Here is a 19145-nt window from a genome sequence, read left to right as displayed (position 1 = left end):
TGTTTATTGTAGTTTCCACTTTGGATGATTGTGCAGGAAACATGAGAAGGTCACATCAAAGCGCCTAGAAGAAGCTCGCAAATCCTTTGGAATTGATGAAGATCTTCTCTTGGTAAATTTAATACATCTTCATAAATTATTCACTCTAGAGGGTATATCTTAAAGGATGGGATCTTCCTTTTATGATCTCATATTGTTTGAAATGTCTTGCTGGCTATATTTTTGTTATCGTGCATTGAAGGAATGGGAGCTATATTCATTTGAAAAGTTATAAAGGATGATACTGCAGATTTTCACTTTCTAGAATTCAGTGTGGCTGCCTGGAAAAGGATAAAAGGCATGAAAAATGAAGTAGCTATTCTCATGTTAAATACTTTGACATTTGTCGTGCCATCTTGTTAAGCGCTACGGGCATGTTCTTTGATGAAAAATGATAGTTGGGTAGTGTGGACCCTGATAAGTACTAGGCACTAACTACTTGACTCCGAATTTGGAGTAAAGGTATTTTGGTATTTCCGCACTTGTGGCTTGTTGCCCTGTTTTAATAACCTATGTTAGGAGGTCGTTGTGAGGAATTGTTACACCTAACCAAGATCAGTGAAAGATGAAACACAAATAAGAATAAAAACAAGAATCTAATCAAGCACACAAGAACACAAATTTACGTGGACTCCAAACTAGGGCCACGTCCACGGCTATTAGGTCTTTGATGAAAAATTTTCAATTATTTGGTAGCTATTTATTATCTTTTTGCTTTTCAATCTCCCATTTATCTTAATTGCTGATGTGGCAGGGAAGGATAATCAACATAGCATCAATTGTTGGTCTTGTTGGTAACGTTGGGCACACCAATTATAATGCTGCAAAGGCAGGGGTACTTGGCCTCACAAAAACCATGGCAAGGGAATATGTGAGTAGGAATATTAATGTGAGTTTTCCAGATATGTTTCATTTCATTCTTGTAATTAGACACAAGAATGACTTTTTATCTGTTGTACAATGACTTTTTGTGATGATATGTAACTTTCTGTATGAGTGATTGGTTGATTGACACCATTAAGAGAAATCATTAAGTTAGTTTTTATCTATTTTTTGGGATTAATTAGGGACACCAGAGTTCATGGCTTCAGAAGTATATGCTGAAGAATAAAATGAATTGGTTGATAGCTTATTTCTAGTTAATGCCTAGAAATAAATTATTTTTCTGCCTTTTTCTGCTATTTCAAAGCCTCAGAAATGACTGATTTGTTTAAATTGTTTTCCAGGTACAAAACATTCTTCAACAGATGGTGAGTTGTAATGTAGATCTTATGTTTAACACTTCTACAGTTATTGATTTATTGATTTGGCTTCCATGTTCTGATGCAGGTATCTAGACCAGTGAAGACTACAGATTCTATGCTATATCAGTTGAGTTCAGTGAATTTAGTAATAAAGACAAGACATTAAATTAAATCATAACTCATGGGGTTTGTCTTGATGTTTTTCCTATTATTTTTTAGTTAATGGTGATTGGATATTAAATTGAATGGGAAAGTGAATTAATGATATATTTGCTAATTGACAGCTTTTCGTATAATCGGCTCTTTTTGACAAATGTTCATTTGAATGGAAATAGGAGTTATTGTTTTATGTTAGTGTTACTTTTTAATTTTATTACATGTAATTTTTTTAGTTTAACCACATAAAATTAGCATAATTTAAAAAAAAAACAATCAAAAACATAAAGATGGCATTTTTCAAAACCCCACACTTAACGGTTAGTTTTTTAAAATTAAAAAAGGCTACAGATTGTTATTGGTTTATGAATTGAAAATTTGTTATATTGGTGAAATTCTGAACCCTGTGATCAATACTGGAAAATTGCTACAGATTGTTATTGGTTTATGAATTGAAAATTTGTTGCATTTCCAGTGTTGAATGGACCCAATACAATAGTGGCTATATGATTGAAATACATGAAAACTTTCTGTGTAGTTGTTTTGTATTAATTATGGGAACTACATGTTTATCCTCATTGCATGTGTAAAAATCTCCATTTCAGGTTGCAGCATCCATGAAGAAGGGTGTGGATTCTCAGATCCCAAACTATCCAAATCTTCCCTCAAAGCTGCTATGCCTCCTTCACAATGTCACGTTGCATGTATAACTGGCTTTAATTAGCTTTCATTTCTTTTATGCAAAAACGGGTCAATAGTAGTAATTTCTTGTCATTAGCTAATTCAATCATGTTTATTTCCTAGGCGGATCTAGAAATGGACGAAGTATATGCTCAGATGACGCTTCAACCTGTTCCCTCTGTAAGGAGTTGCTGCAATATTAACTGTTGCATTATCCTTGTAGTAAAACTATCCATAAAACAAAGTTGATCGATGAACAAAAAATGAAAAAGAAAGTTTGAAGGTATAGGAAGATTTAGCCCATAATAATGTCCAAGGTAAACCACAAACAGAGTTTTTTTGCAAAACTTTGACAGCGAGTGATACAAGCACTCATGGATCTTTCAATGAAGGATGCATTATTTAGCTGATTAGTGTTTCAATGAATTGTCCATTTTTGTTCATTAGCTTTCACTATGAAGTTAAAGCACATGCTTGGTGTTTCTAAATGTCACACTAATATGTTAATAATTGATGCAGATTGACTTGTCTTCCCACATTGTTAGGGTTTACTTGACTTTGAAGGTACTACTTTAACATGACTTTGAATGATTTGAAGAATACATGGTCTTTATTTCTATGAATTTATTTCCAGTCGTGTTGGTTATTTTATTCCTCTGCCAGGATTTGATAGAAGGTTAATATGTTGATAATTGATGCAGATTGACTTGTCTTCCCACATTTGATTTTTTTTGCATCTAGTATGTTGGGGCACCATACTCTTGTGATATCAGCTATATGAACCATTTCTTGGGGCCTGAGGTTTGTTCCTATTTTCTTTTCAATTTTTGCTTCTTTTGAACATCACAATGTATGTTAGTGGAATGATGACTCCAACACATCTCCGAATCTGATAAACATATTTTGGTTTGATTTGAAAGTCATGCTGAAAGTACTATATGGTTTTATTCTTGTTTTATTTTTAGAAATGGTTCTTTTTTAAAAAAGAAAAAGAAAAAGACAAACTGCAAATTCTGAGCATGACAAGTCAACTATTGGTTTTGGCAGCATTAATACCCAATCAGGTGGGAATGTCATGCCTGGCAATATGTGGAGACTTGATGAAGAAATTGTCTTGCAGAGTACTTCAGCTGATACTTCAACCCAGCAGCAGCAATCTGCAGGTTGATTTCCCACCTTCGGTATGCTCTCAGATAAGGTACAAGTATCAATATTGTGCAAAGCATTAAGTGTTCCTTCATTGCTTGGTTTGCTATATACGTGTAATTTTAATCTGGATTTTTAAGATCCCTTAACATTGCTTTTTTTAATTTGAAGTTATAGTGCATAATGTGATGAATTGATAGCAATCTTTTGTATTTTTTTTTCTTTTTCTTTTTGAGATTAACTTTTTTTTCCTTATAATTTGGTCCCCCAATAGTTGAATGTTTGTTGCAAGATAAGAATTTGAATTGCATTTTGTGAGAAAAAAAAGTCATGAATGCTTGTTCTTTAGTGTCACTTGTACTTGGTATACTTGTTTAGCCATAGGGTTCTTAGTATTAGCATAATGCTTCTTTCTTGTTATTAATTTCCTCAACTATTTTCCAGGTCATGTATGTGTTCCAATTGATCCAAATCATTTGTGAAGAATTCAATCCTACAACCGTACCAACCCTTTTTGAGGTAATTCACTGTGTATAGTACATTACTTACACCATTGTCCTTTTACACCTTTCTAATGCAATCCTTGTATAATAACTTTTATTTATGTATTTTAAAAAATCTTAGTAAATTTATATATAAACAATCTTAGTAACTTTCCGAGGTAATTCACTTTACATTGTCCCTGTAAAGCAATTTTTCCTAACGTCTTTATTTCTTTTCTTTTTTTTTAATAAGATAATTAGTCCCTTCTTACTTACTAATTATCTGATGGATTCTTAATTATTTCATGCCAGTGCAGCTTGAGGCTATTCCCATGTCTGTCCATTCTCTTTTGTCCTCATTTCTTGTTGTATCATTAAATGATGCACTTTAACTTCACTATCTGCATAATCTAGGTGCTGTATGCTGAAAAGAGTTGTTTTGGCCTACTGATTGTTATTTTGTTTTAAAAGTGCTTTCATTACTTCTAATTCGAACTTTATTGTTAATCCGACATAATCTCGTATTCACTACCACAAACTCATAGTGTAGCTTAGGTTTTCTTCTCCATCTAGTTTATGTTATACATCTGTGCTAAGAGCTGCTCAGATCTGAGGTCATCCTGTCATTTTGCAGCCTCATAACTAATCCCATTATTGGATGATTTCCAAAATTTGCCTAGTTTATTATTTCAAATATTTTTTTGTTGGAGCACATAATGTTATTGTAGACCTTTTCACTTGTCTCCATGTGAAAAGGTGATGATGGAGGATGAATATCACTGGATACTGGCTTGGTCTCAAATCAATTCTTTTATTCTCCGAGAAATCTCTGATGCTTGAAAATACTAGTGACTTAAATTCGAACAAAGAATTTCCAGCTAGGTGTCCTTACAGCTAATTCTTTTCTACCATGTTCAACTAGGTCTTGTGTATTGTATGGATTACTTGGAGAAAAATGTTGACTGGTTGGAGTCCAAACTAAAGCCTCTTCTCAAAGGTTAGTATTCAAGGCCTACATTGGCATTGACTTGTAACTCTTTGTTTTTTGGAAGTGATTATCAACCATCCTGGATTCTAGGTTCTTGTCATGCTTTCATATTTATCAGGTCCAGAATAAATATTGAATCGTTTTATTATCATTTGCATCTTACTAACTTACTATACATTAGACATGACAGTTAATGCAATAAGAGAACTGTGAGAATGTCGTTCCTGTTACTAGTTTTAAAACACAAATCATTTTTGAAAAAATTGACTTTAAAGCTACATGTTAAACAAATTATTTTTAAAAAAATCAATTTTTTTTTTTAAAAAAATAAACTTTACATACAGAAAATGAGACAAGCAACATAGATACTAGCAGCCATTGTAGCACATATCCACTGGCTGAGTACCATTATACCAAGTATATTTTTTCCTCCAACATGAAACACTTACAAAGAAGAGATATTAAAGCTTGAAGATGGTATCTAACCAGTGAGACAGAAATTTCTGATAGATAGTATCTTCAAACTAACAAGATTACCCATACCACTGGAATTTCAATATACAAATCCCATGAATCCTTTACTAGTATTCTTGCATTGTAATTAATGAAATTCAAGTGGTAGGAACATGTCAATATCAAATAAAAGCTTCTTTTGAAATGGTCTTGTTTAACATGCCCAGTTACTCTAACCTAATACCTTGGCCCCATTTTTTTTGGAATTCAAATGGGCTTCATTTTATGCAGCTGACGGTTGCGCATTTAGTAGATGCACACCTGTGCAGTGATCCAGGAAAGTATGTGAGTGCATTGATTCTCTCTCTATCAACAATGTTACATCTGGAACTTTCCCACATCAATGTTTTGTTTAAAATTGATCTCATCGAGAGCTATGGAAAACTAGGTACAAATGAGCTTCTATTAAATCATATCTGAAATAGATACGACTCAATTTGCTATCCTTTTCTGTTTAATATACAACGGTTGAAGTGAGGTCACTTGATCAGTGGAATGCAGAACATTAACTATGACATATTTATGAATAATACGCAATGATTTTCCCTTTTATTTTATCAATTTTTTACTAGATATAAGGTAGTGTTTTTTTGTTTGTTTGTTTGTTTTTTTTTTCCAGTTTTGTTTTGGCAAGTTTGCAGTTTTGTTTTGTTTTTGTTTGTGTTTTTTTTATTTAACATTTGATTCAATATATCTGTTATTCATTATAGTGTGTTTTGTTTTTTCAACGCGGTTGAACTTCGGAATAGTTCTTCAGTTTTTTTTATTCTTGTTTCAGTTACTTCAATGTGCACTTTCTTTCTCAATCATTATTGTGTTTCATTGGTGCACTCTAAAACAGTACATACCAATTTTGTCACTGAAATGTTCACTTTTGGGACCATGAAACAGTACGTATCTATTGTAACATGACTTTTTGTGATGATATGTAACTTTATGTGTGAATGATTGGTTGATTGACATAATTAAAGGAAATCATTGAGTTAGTTTTTATCTATTTTTTGAGGTTAATTAGGGACACCAGAGTTCATGGCTTCAGAAGTATATGCTGAGGAATACAATGAATTGGTTGATGACTTATTTCTAGTTAATGACTAGATATAAGTTATTTTTCTGCCTTTTTTTGCTGTTTCAAAGCCTTAGAAATGACTGATTTGTTTAAATTGTTTTTCCAAGTACAAAACATTTTTCAACAGATGGTGAGTTGTAATGTAGATCTTATGTTTTATAGTTGTAACACTTCTACTATTATTGATTTATGCACTTTACCTGATTTGGCTTTCATGTTCTGATGCAGGTATCTAGACCAGTGAAGACTACAGATTCTATGCTATATCAGTTGAGTTCAGTGAATTTAGTAACAAGGACAAGACATTAAATTAAATCATAACTCATGGAGTTTGTCTTGATGTTTTTCTTATTATTTTTTGGCAAATGTTAAAACATGATTTGTGGATATGTTATTTTTTAGTTAATGGTGATTGGATATTAAATTGAATGGGAAAGTGAATTACTAATATATTTGCTAATTGACAGCTTTTCATATAATCGGCTTATCTTTTGACAAATGTTCATTTGAATGAAAATAGGAGTTATTGTTTCATATTAGTGCTACATTGCAATTTTATTACAAGTATTTTTTTAGTTTAACCACATAAAATTAGCATAATTTCAAAAAAAAAAAAACAATTAAAAAAATAAGAATGTAATGGCATTATTCAAAACCCCACTATATAGGTTTTTTAAAATTAAAAAAGCTATGACGACGTTTTTGAAACGTCGCTAAAAGTTGTCAGATGTTGCATTGCAGTATGAATCACATTTAGCGGCGTTTTTGAAAAACGCCTCCTATAAAAATTTAGCGACGTTTCTAAAGCGTCACTAAAAATTGTCATGACGTCACTTTGCCTATATATACCACATTTAGTGGCGTTTTAACGACGTTTTTAAAACGCCACAATGCTATAGCGACGGCCGCGTCCTCGGCGTTTGGTGCTAAGCGTCACGAAAAGAATTAGTGGCGTTTTTGACACTTATCGCGGCGTTTTTAAAACGCCGCTAAAAGCTGAATTTCCAGCAGTGCTTGCAATTGATAGTCAGTGACCATATCTATCAATAAAATTGTTCACAATGTTAGTTTTCATTTTTTCAAAATATAACTTAATTTAAAAAGTCAGAGAGCTATACCAAATTGATGAGTGACTCATACCAAGCCCATTGCAAGTAAGTATCATCCCTTTAAATCTGGTTAGATACTCCTGTATTGAAGTGGAAAGATATCCCAAATAATTAGGATGCATCATAGAAGAATCACACAACCAAAGTGAATTAAAGCAGGTTGACAAATCTAAGCCAGATGATACAATGGAAATTCTTACTTGCAAAGTGTATTTATCAATCTCATAGTTTCCAGTTATATCATAGTCAAGTCACTTGGCAGGATCACTTAACACTGCAAAAGAACCATACGCCATCAAAACTATAAATATTAGTACAAAATCTACATGAAGGGAAATAAAGAAGCTCTAAACAAAAAAGAAACAATGATTGTGAAAGGGTTAGTTTCGGTTTATGGTAATTAGTTTGAATTAAATTTTAGCAGCTTATTAATCTGAATTATCAGAAGGCAAATTTTGCTTTTAGGAACTAGTAGCTTCCACTGTGGCCCAAAATATGCTTCACCCATAAATATAACGAGCATTCAATTTATAAAACTGAAGCTAGATGTCAATAACTCAACATACCAATACAAAAAAATAAAAATAAAAACTTGAAATCCAAATACCAAATGGGCAAGGACTGTCAATTCTAGATACATGAACCAATCTTTAAAATCTTAATGTCCATTCACCATGCCACACATCTGAGAGAACTAAAAAATATTGAACTCTGAAGTGTTTATATTCCATAACCTAGCCACCAACTGAACATGGGGATTGACATAATTATAGTAAGGCCATATGCATGGCGTAAAACAGGGAATCTAGACCTTTGTGCTTTTGAAACACTACAAAAGAATTACTTATATATATATATATATATATATGCATTAATAGAATATAAAATTAAACAAATATAAAAAATGGACAAGAATTACTAGTGTAAGCCTCGTTAATCTGTTGAAATTTTGCAGTAACAGCATTGTCACGCTTGTGTTTGTCAGGATGCCATTTCTGTTACATAATAATAGAATTCAAGACCATGTAAATTTCCAATAATGTACTATAATTTAAATCAGGAAAAGTAGAAGTGCTATTAGAATATGCCATCAGTTACCAAGAAAAGACGGAAAACTAACCAGTGCCAGTTTCCTGTAATTCAACTTAATCTTCTCATCAGTTGCATCATAATCTACCTCCAAAACTTTGAAATAATCCTTCAAATGAATAAAAATTTCCCCTCAGATATCCATCAAAGCAGACCTAATAATCAAATAAAATAAATCCTACTGACCCAGAAAAAAAAAGAAAAAAGGAAAGATTGAGCTAAAACCCAGGGTTTAGGACACAAATTTAAATATGCCATTAATATAACCAAATAACATGTATGGAAATCTTGTAACAGTAAATCTCACTTACGTACAACATGTGCTATCATAAATGGGTTCTGTCAAGAGATCTTGTAAGCAACCAAATAACTTTACGTATGTTGTTTTTAATAAAATTATTAAAAATATGAAAATCAATTTTTTTTCAAGGCCATCACTGTGCACAATTTCTGAAGACGATGTCATCAAGGTGGAGAAACCAGAAGGCTCTGCCAAATTATGCAACAAACCGAAGGAAGGAGATATACGATCAAAGGCCAATTTGAGAATGGTCACCTCTAGGCACAGTTTCAAAGCAATGACACCCCCAAACAACAGTGGAGAAAAAAATATATTCAAAAAAAATGAGAGGGCTTTGGATGTAATTAGAGAGAGAGAGAGGGGGGGGCATACAGTTGTCACTCGCCGTCACCGTTGTCACTCACTGCTGCTCGTCATCGTCGTTGATGACCGTCGTCAGTCGCTGCTCCCTAGCTCTAGCCGTTGTCGATCATCGTCATTGAATTTTGGCTCAAGGGTTTTGGGGATTTTGCTTCAAAATGGTTTTGGGGATTTTGGTTTTAGAAAGATTTTAGGGATTTTGGGGAAACACATGACCGCGAATAGGCTAAAATGAGCGAGATAGAAAAAATTTCATTACTTTTTGCGACGGCATACTTAAACCGTCACAAATGATGAATCCTAATAAATAAAACGACGCCGTGTTAACAAGACTTTTGCGACAGTAAATGCTCCCGTCTCAAAAAAAAAAAAAATTTGCGACGGTACATTAGGCGTCGCAAATGTTTTATGTTTTTTTGTGATATATTCATTAGCGACAGGGTCACCACCGTTGCAAAAGACCATTTTTTGAGACGGTTTGAAAACGCCGTCGCAAAAGACTATTTTTTGAGACAGTTTGAACACGCCGTCGCAAAAGACCATTTTTTGCGACGGTACCTATATTGTCGCAAAATGCTCTGTGTTATTTGGGCTGTTTTCTTGTAGTGTATCTTCTCTAATCAATCACAATCATTTCATTTACACATCATTCAATTCAGAAATTGGATTTACAAAGTAGATTTATATATCATTTTGCAAAAAAACAATTGCCAAACCCATTCTATGTTGGTGTTTCCCAATGTTGTGTCTAACTCTCTTATTGCATTTCGGGGGTGTTTGTTTAGACGGATTGGAGGGTAGGATAGGACCCCATAGCTATTCTATGTAATAGTTTGATATTTGGTTAAAAAAATGTAAGCTGAACTAATAGTCTAATCGGACTATCAATATCTTATTTGTGGAATTATTGTGTCCCATGAGGTGTGTGAGATACAAAATAGTGGGATAACTTCTTCGGATTAGAGGGTAAAATCACATTTTTGGCCCTCTGGATTATTGTACTTATTAAAATAAAATAAAATATAAAATATAAAATTTATAACTTAGATTTAGTATTCCGAATATTTAATAAACAAAAGAGCAAAATAGTTTTTTGAGCATTTATCCTTCTTCATAGTTTCCCAAATAAACCTAGGATTCAATAAAATAGTCTTTTTTTTGCCTTCCAATGATTAAATAAACACGGTATACATATCATTTCCAATCAAATAGTCCAAAGACTATATGCATCTTAGGATTAATAGTCTGATGGATTATAATCCCTCCTTATTTAGCCCGTCTAAACAAATGCTTACAGAATATTTTTTAATCAATATATTTCTTTTATTTGTTTATGATTATTATTAAGGTTAGGTTAACAAATTCCTTTTACAATAAGGAGACAGTAAACCACCACCCTATTGGTTTGGTGATGGTTGAAAAGTGTATACAAAATTTATTAAAATATTAAAATATATAAAAATAAATAAATGTTTATTGAAGTGCTTAAATTTTTATTTATTTATTTTTTTTTCTTTATTAACTCTTAGGCCTCGTTTGGTAATTCACTGTTTTAGTTTAAAAATTAAAAAATCACTAATAAAATTACAAAAATCAACAACTTATATCAAAAAGTTAAATATTTCTTTCTTTTTTCCTTTTTTTTTTTCAACTTTTTGCACATTTTTCTTAAAAAAATTAAGAATCGTCAAATATACTAATTTTTTTATCCCATATTTTAACTAAAAAAATTACTAAAATAATATATTCTCAAAAATGCCTTGACCAACATCGTAAGAGCAATGGTTAGCAATTCCCTTGTAATAAATACATGTGAGTAGTGATTGTGCAACTCATTCATTCTTATATTGTTTTTAATAAAAAATTGTATTCTTTTGCGTGAAACTTTAAATCTTCTTTGTTGTGAAATCCCCATAAATTCTTTATAAGTATTCTATGACTTATTAATGATTTTTATTGTTAAATTATTTTAAGTGATTGATTTAATTATTTTTATTAAAAAAAATGTTATATCAAATTCTTTGTTATATAAAAAATTGTCAGCTTCTCAAAATTTTGACCAGTGTGGCTTCTCAATTTTTTTGACAGGACACCTACACAAATTGCAAGATATATATATATACATATACATATTAGAGATAGACTCACATTAGTTATGCAATTTGTAATTGAATCTGATAATTATGACAGATATTTAAGGCAATTGAAAAAAAATTGAAACAATTTAATTTACTCAAGTTTTGAAGACATTTCCGAAAAAGAGTTTTCGTGAGATGAACCTCCGCTTCATATATTAATATATGCATATATGAGAAAGAGCTGAACTTGTCTTTAATTCCGTCTGATCCTTGTTGCATCAGTTTTTTTTTTATTTTTTTATTTTTTTTATGTGTAATTTAATGATTTATATTATATCCACATACTTACAAAATTAATATTAAATTTAAATAAAAAATCCAACTCAATATTCAACAGGCTAATAGGTAAACAAAATTTATACCGAGAGGACATTGTAAGAATGGTTTTGGAAAAATAGTTTTTTCTTCAACTTTGATATATTTTTTAAGTGGAATCCATGAGCCGAGGTTGGCGGATATTGGTCGTATTGCGTTTTATGCAACGTTGTGATTCACGTAGTATATTTGGTTGTTCAAAACTATTGTTGGGTGAATAAAAAATTAAAACCAAAATAAGCTCCATGAAAATAGTGTTTTGATGGGTTTCCCAAATTGAAGGAAGAAAAACTTGTCCCACATTGTTTGGTTAGGCTAACATTGTATGAGTTTATAAGTTTTGAGTTTGGACGCTGGGGTAGGCCCCAAGGGGGCACTCAAGTTTTGTAGAGGGGAGATTATGGGCTAGATCCATTGTACCCAAAACAAACACACGTGGCGCCACCGTCCGGTCGGGCTGGTTGGGCTTGGGCGCGGGTGCAATGTGAGATTGGGTTGGACTTGTTCGACCCAATACTTATCTTTTTTGATCAAAAACATTTGAATTTTATTTTTTCTAAAATTAAATTCTTACTATTTGGAATTTGAATTTCGGTTTGAAATTCAAACTTAATTTCGAAATGACCCCAACGTTTTTGAACGTTGGCAGTTTGGTCCCTTGCACCTTTTCAGTATTTTCCTCCAACCTGAACAGATTTGTACTTGTTCATCTCCAACCCGAACAAGTTTTTTACCTATTCAAGTCTGTCTTAAAAAGCCACCAATTCTCCTATAAATAGACAAGTTCTCCATTTGGTTTTGTACTCAATTTTTTCGTTATTGCTTCTGCTACATTTTGTTGCATTTATTTTCTATAAAAAAGAGTATATACACAAATGTGTTTGCTGGACATTTAGTTTGTAGTGCTGCTACTAAGTGTCAACAATCATTTTATCCTGGGAGATAGACGTCCACATTCTAAAAACACCTAAGAGAGGAAAAATCTGTTTTAAGGAGACAGTGTTGAACACTGGACTTGATCTAAATATCTGAGAAAATAATACTGTAAGTAATGAGTTTACTTTTCTGTTTTTATTAATTTTTCTTTTTCAGATTATGTTTTGTTTCTGTAACAAAATAAGAATTTGTTTTATTATTTTTTATATATATATATATGTTTTGTTTTGTTTTTTTTGTAAACAAACAGACTCCATTCTCCAAATGCAGGGAAGATTGACTAACAGACACAACACAATTTGGAAGGCCAGATTATTTTCTCTGGTCATACGTTAGTGCTAACGAGAAAGAAGTCATTTTTGTATAAAAAATATTACATGCACTACACACTACAAGAATCTACACAATTGGCGACCACTTTTGCTGACCAAAAAAATTTTGGTCGCAAAAAAATGCCATTTGCCGACCAAAAGTAAATGTCGTAGCTAAAAATTAATACTATTACCGACCAAAATTTTTGGTCGCAAATAAGTAATTTTTTGCGACCAAATTACACCATTTGTCGCCAAAAATATGGGCGGGAGAATGACATTTAAAAGTGTGCTGTGTATGTTATTCTAGCGACTAAAAAAATTTGGTCGCTGATACCAAAACGACGTCGTTTTGGTATCAAAATTCATTAGCCGACCATCAGTTTCGTAGGGGATAACTTTACTAATTCAAACACACATAAGAAATGCTTACGCGCCTCTTTCAGACCTCAGGCGAATTCGATCAAAGCTCATTTGTGCCAATCATCTCACCTTACCATCAACCTTGCCGTCCGCCGTCAGCGCCTCTCCACCGTCTGCGCCTCCGTCCCTCTACGCCATTTCTGTTTCATCTTGGGGATTTCTGATTCATCTAGGTATTTTTTTCAACTTATAATAGTTTCTCTCCGTTTATATCTCTGTGTCTCATTTTTTCTCTTTGATTCCTCATACTCGTCTTGTTCTACAATGTCTCACCCACCAGGGCCCTCACCATCGCGATTTGTCGGAGCATCTTCAACTCGCCCTAAAATCAATTTCAGGTATAAATCCGAGAGTATCACTCTCATGAACTCAGTCTCTGCCTGTGTCTCCCTCTCACTGTCAATGGTTGTGTTGATGTTTGCTACTGGGATATGTCGATTATAAGATTTCGTTATGTTGTTTGTGAAGTCCCCCAATCTGTGATGTTCTTGTAGTGTTTTTTTGCTCCTATTTCTTTTAAGTATCCCTGTTTATATTGGGAAATATACTTAATTGAACCTAAAATTTCTTTGGGTGCTTTTGTAAGTTATTTGGAATTTGATTTCCGAACAAATTAGTTGGTTAATAGATTATAAATTCCTGAGATTTTTTAAGTACCCTTAAATGAGCCACAAGCTGTACAAGGACTTACCGTATATACCATCCTTTAGAAGTTGGAGTTGATTTTTTATGAAGAGACAGGGTAGCACATCTTATTTTAGCCAAGTTGGACTTGCCATATATGCTTATCATTTTTCTGTTTGAAGTTTCTTTTTCCATTGTGCTAGAAAGTTCACAGTCATGTTTACTCTTAAGGGAAAGGATAATGGTCTAGCTAATACCGTGGTGTGGACGTCCCCCGAACACCCCGGGAGGGTTAGTCCCGTTCTGTTCATTTGGGGTTACCACAGTTCGGACTCGATTTGTGTCACGGTTCTTAATCTGAACCAAAGAGTCCAAATCTGGCAAATCGTTTTGAGAAACGGGTTTTTGAAAAAGTAGTGCCGAACATGGACTGCTTTGTCAGATACAGAGTCGCCACCTAAATATTTTTAAAATGGGAAATTTAGGAAACCCTGACTTGGTGCCGAAGGCCACATGTCCGTCATCACCGGAGTTGTCTCGGCTCGGTAGCTTGGGTACGATCGGGGAAGGTCAGCTATGAGCACCCCCTCTCGCCTGGTCCGAAGACCAGCCTCTACTAACCGTGATATCCAGTTTTGAAAACGTTATGTGTTCTTATTCCAATTATTAGCCTAGAATTACTATGTTATGCGCGCAGCAAACAAGTATAGACCAAATTGCCCAAATTGGAACAAAACATTCCATGTTCGTTTTGAAAATGGTTTGCTACTCGCAAGTAGGCTAAAATGCAGATTTTGCCACCCTCAAGTGGGTTTTTGGAAAAGACGGTTTTACCACTATCTAGTGGGCTTAAAACAAATATAGTTTTAACGCATTATCCCAATTTAAGCAATTTGACCTCCACCCACAGGCATTCAAGCAATTTATCTCATGTAAACACTTAGCCGCATGGCAAGCATACTATTATGGCAACATTCACACGCATGCTGGATGCTAAAGCATAACCACTTACATTGTACTCCGTGCCAAAACAATAAACTAGTTAGCAATTGTGCATGTCCTAGTTCAAGTTATTTTGCCTAATGCAACACATACAAGATGCAATTTTAGTTAGGCTCGGTTAACCTAAATATTGGCATATGATATGCAACCAATTGATTCATGTATTCAATTTTGAAATTTGAAAATACGAATGCGGTTAGTATGATGTACCGAGCCTGGTGCATGTCAACAAATGCATGAATGCACGCATGCATATCATAAGGTATGCTAATTTCAAAAATGCCCTAATCTACCATCATAAGCAGGTAAATAAAAGGGAAGAAAGAAATGGGGATTGGAAGACATACACACACTCACCCACACTTATTACATGTTTACCCTCACTCAGAGGGTTCGAATTAATATTACAGTCCCAAAATAATGAACAAATGAAAATATTACAAAATTTCCTAATTAATTAAAAGAAAGGAAGCAAAAGAAAGAAGAGGGTGGCCACAGCCTCTGCCTCGGGGTGCACAGATGATGCATGCTCGGAACTTGGCTCGCCCGAAAAACCTGTACCGTACCCCTGCCTCCTCTGTTTGTACTGCCTCGTCTTTCTGAAAATTGCCAAAGCACTGGGGCAAGTTCCCTGCATCCAGCAGAGCACCACCGGCCAGACAGAATTACCACCGGCACTTCTCAATTACCATCGGCACTTTATTGGATTCATCGGCACTCCAGATAGTGCCGGTCGGCACTAAATTCTGCCGGTCGGCAGAAACTTCTTGCAGAAGACAATTTGACAGCAAACAGAGAACAGACAGTGCATGGTATGGAGTTCTTGGACACATGTAAGCATGGTCCTACTTCTTATCATATTTTGAACTCAAAGAAGCATGACCTTCGACCTTTGAGCCATCAATGGTGCATGATGACTCAAGGGATCAAATTTGCCACTTAATGTAAGGATGTATGCAACAAACAACATGAAAACCGAGGCCTTATCAAGTTGGAGTCAAAGGTCCCGATGACCGGGAATCGAGGCACATTGCATCACTTGAAGTATGAATGGTCCTTGATTCCCAAACTTAGTTTGACACCCCAAACCAAGTAAATGCAATGCATGTAATGCTCGACAAGGCTCAAATGTATCATGCCACCAAGATATAAAGCACAACAAGCATTATGCAACCAACATGACAAATGTACAATGCTAAGCATACAAGGTACAAAAATGGTGCAAACATGGACCAATTTGACCATGGGATTGATAAGCTACAAGGCTTAATGGAACAACTATGCAACAAACATGGAGCAAGCATGCAAGAGGGCTTAAAATGGCAAAGGGGCAGGCCCTCACCCTTCTCAAAACAGTGGCCAAAAGTGCTCAAAATGATGAACAATCAACTCATGTTAACAAGTAAGCTCATGGTCCCAAAGTTAAGGCACAAAAGGAGACAACTCCCCCCCACTAACATGACCTCTCCTGGCATGATCAAAACAAGTAAAAACAGAGTTTTTGCATGCAAAATAGGACCCCAAAAACTCCTAATATGGCAGCTAAAATATCCCCCATGAAACGAATGCGCTAAGGCTCACTCCTAGGCATAAGAGGACACACCCTCAACGTATGAAAGAGGCCATGCATGCACACATACAAGCATGATTCTTGGACTAAAATGTGGTCCTTAGATGATGTTAAATCATGAGGATAATCACAAACATACATGTTAGAGGTCAACATGCTCAAAGCTTTTAAGCTAAAATACAAAGCAACCCTAACAAACATGTCAAGCATGACTAAATGGATAACCAATAAACCTTAAGCATGAAAAAAACATCACTAAGAACTTCATGGAACTAAACCAACTCTCACAAGAATCATGGCCTAATCATGAGATGTATTTCTAAGCAAGATGGAGCAATACAAAGCAAGTATTACAAGCATACAAGAAGGCCCAAATCCGACCAAAAACAGAGGTTATATATGACCTAAGATGCCTAAAAAAATACTGAAATGAAGCCAAGAAACAACAAGCACACATGCTATCCTTTTGAGCCCAAAAAGCAAGGAAACAAAACCATAAAGGGAGAGGGGTGTCCCTCCCCTATGCAAGACTTCAAACCAACTTTTTTGACACTAAAATACACTGATTTTTAGTGATGAAAAGATCAAAATGCTGAAGTGAACAAAACCTTATCAAAGAGGCACCAAAATAGACCCAACAAGGCCTATGAGGGTGAGTTTGCACTCAAACCACAAAATGACCTTAATGAAAGTGCTAGAGCAGGAAAATTTAAGCCTTTTTCATGTTATACACAAGAGCTAAAACAGTAAACAAAATAGGTAGAAAACCAATGCAAGTTTGGGGAATAAAAAGGAAAATGCTCACCCTTGAAGAACCCTTGAAGAACAAATGGTCTAGCCTCCTTTTTTGGATCAAAACCAGTCCAAAACTCAAGAAACAACTCCTCCAAGTCCCTCAATCTCGGAGTAAGGTGTAATGGTGTGTGTAATGGTGCAAAAGTAAGGTAAAACACACCTTTTGAGCTAAAAAACACACACAAAGGAGGAGAGAGGGGGAGGTATAGAGATAATATGTATCTATATTGCTAAGGGCTGGTTTTTGCTTCTGTTTTTCTAACCTAGAACCAAGAGGAAAGCCCCTCTCTTATAGGACTCCCTCTTGCAAAGCTTATACAACAAGTTTGGCTAGAGGGAAATCCCTCCATACACGTGTATGGAGGGGGGAAGAGTTGGTGCCAGCTATCACAGCTGGCACAAAATATCTCCATAAAGTGGATGAACAGTGGTCGGCTGCCCAAAAATGCTATTTCGGCAAAAAACAGTGCCGACCGGCAACATATTATGCCGACCGGCAAACAAAAGTGCCGATGGAAGAGAAAGACCATCCGGTGGCTTCCAGCCACTGCCGGTGGTGTGTGCGGATGCCTCATAAGGCATTCCCTGCCCTTTCAAGGCAAAACACAAGTGTTCGGTGCAAAACCAGACACCAAACGGTTAGGTTCGGAGATCCTGAGGCAGGGCGCGCGAGCCGAGACCTCCGGGAACTCTGAACGAACACGATCATGGATGATCACCGAGTGTTCAAACGGTGACGTCCAAGTCTTGAGGACGGTCAAAAATGGGGTGTCTACACGTGGATCCGATTTTTTTTCATACCATGGGATGTTGGATAGATTAATATTTATTATGAAATTACAGTACTATGTTTAGTAAGAGTTGGGATGGAGGAAAGTTAATCCGACGAGTACCCGTACGAAATTAATTATGCCAAGGCACTGAGAAATTTAACCCATGGTTTTGAGGGAGTATTAATCTGTCCGCACAACTAATCCCCTTATTGGTGAATCAAATATGAGACATTACAACATTAGGAGACAAATCCTAAACATATGGGGTCTTATGTTTTTTAGTTTAATACCCTAATCCTGACACAATCATGTCGAAAAGGGTAGAATATGTATATGTTTATCTTTCATCTTCAATGTTGATATGTACAAGATGTTTTGAAGCTTTAAGTTTTCAGCCCTTGAACTACTTATCAAGTTTTTATATTGTTCATCCTATAATTGCTAAGAAAGGCTTGCAAATTTGCTTTCTAAATTTGCAAAGATATTTTTCGTAGGCAAAAAAAAATGAAAACAATATAAAAGCAATGAGACTTTTCAAACTTCAATAGCAACAAAATAAAAAGGATAAATTACGCGCAAGTAGTCCTTGTGCTGTCTTTTTCTCAAATTTCGTTGTTTGTCATGTTCTTTGAATACTTTCGAGAAATGATAGATGTAATCATTCTCTGGTAGCATGTGTTAAACTAAATAGGATATAGCGGCATTAGACAGTTTTTGTTGTGGCCTCAGTAAATTTTACTCTTCTGGTGCAGATTGATGGATTTGAGCAGGAGAAAAAAGTGGTGGTCATTGCTGCAACCCACAGAAAGCAAGACCTTGATCCTGCTTTGATTAGGTATACCAGTGCACATTTTCTTATATGACGGTTATATGCAGAATTGATTCAAGGTTTACTAACATACGTTTCATTCATTTCTGTCAGTCGGTTTGATTCTATGATCACCTTTGGCTTACCAGATCAGCAGACCCGTCAGGAAATAGCAGCTCAGTATGCAAAGCACTTGGCAAAATCTGATTTACCTGCATTTGCCAAGGTTACTGAAGAGTAAGTTTGAAATATCCAACTAATTTATCTCGGTCA

At 34.7% G+C, this 19145-nt stretch overlaps 3 long non-coding RNA genes across 4 annotated transcripts; all 3 read left to right on the top strand.

Annotated features, from left to right (window-relative positions):
* The first annotated feature begins 790 nt into the window (after nucleotides 1-790).
* On the top strand, nucleotides 791-1728 carry LOC145792509 (uncharacterized). Of its 2 annotated transcripts, none has more exons than XR_014331910.1 (4): nucleotides 791-910; nucleotides 1107-1159; nucleotides 1266-1289; nucleotides 1369-1728. It is a non-coding gene; the product is annotated as an uncharacterized LOC145792509 (long non-coding RNA). The 2 variants fall into 2 exon arrangements; XR_014331909.1 differs by having other exon boundaries at nucleotides 798-928.
* A 315-nt stretch (nucleotides 1729-2043) lies between these two features.
* Nucleotides 2044-3502, top strand: LOC145792508 (uncharacterized). The gene is made up of 5 exons (XR_014331908.1): nucleotides 2044-2143; nucleotides 2244-2300; nucleotides 2640-2684; nucleotides 2822-2921; nucleotides 3168-3502. It is a non-coding gene; the product is annotated as an uncharacterized LOC145792508 (long non-coding RNA).
* Nucleotides 3503-4157: 655 nt separating this feature from the next.
* Nucleotides 4158-6747, top strand: LOC145792507 (uncharacterized). Its single transcript, XR_014331907.1, has 2 exons — nucleotides 4158-4745; nucleotides 6547-6747. It is a non-coding gene; the product is annotated as an uncharacterized LOC145792507 (long non-coding RNA).
* Nucleotides 6748-19145: the final 12398 nt, after the last annotated feature.

The sequence above is a fragment of the Camellia sinensis genome, chromosome 6 (assembly GCF_055761805.1).
Source record: "Camellia sinensis isolate YWXY chromosome 6, ASM5576180v1, whole genome shotgun sequence".
NCBI classification, from domain to species: Eukaryota; Viridiplantae; Streptophyta; class Magnoliopsida; order Ericales; family Theaceae; genus Camellia; species Camellia sinensis.
Note: the sequence above shows the minus strand (reverse complement) of the source record. Positions and strands in the feature narration are given on the sequence as shown.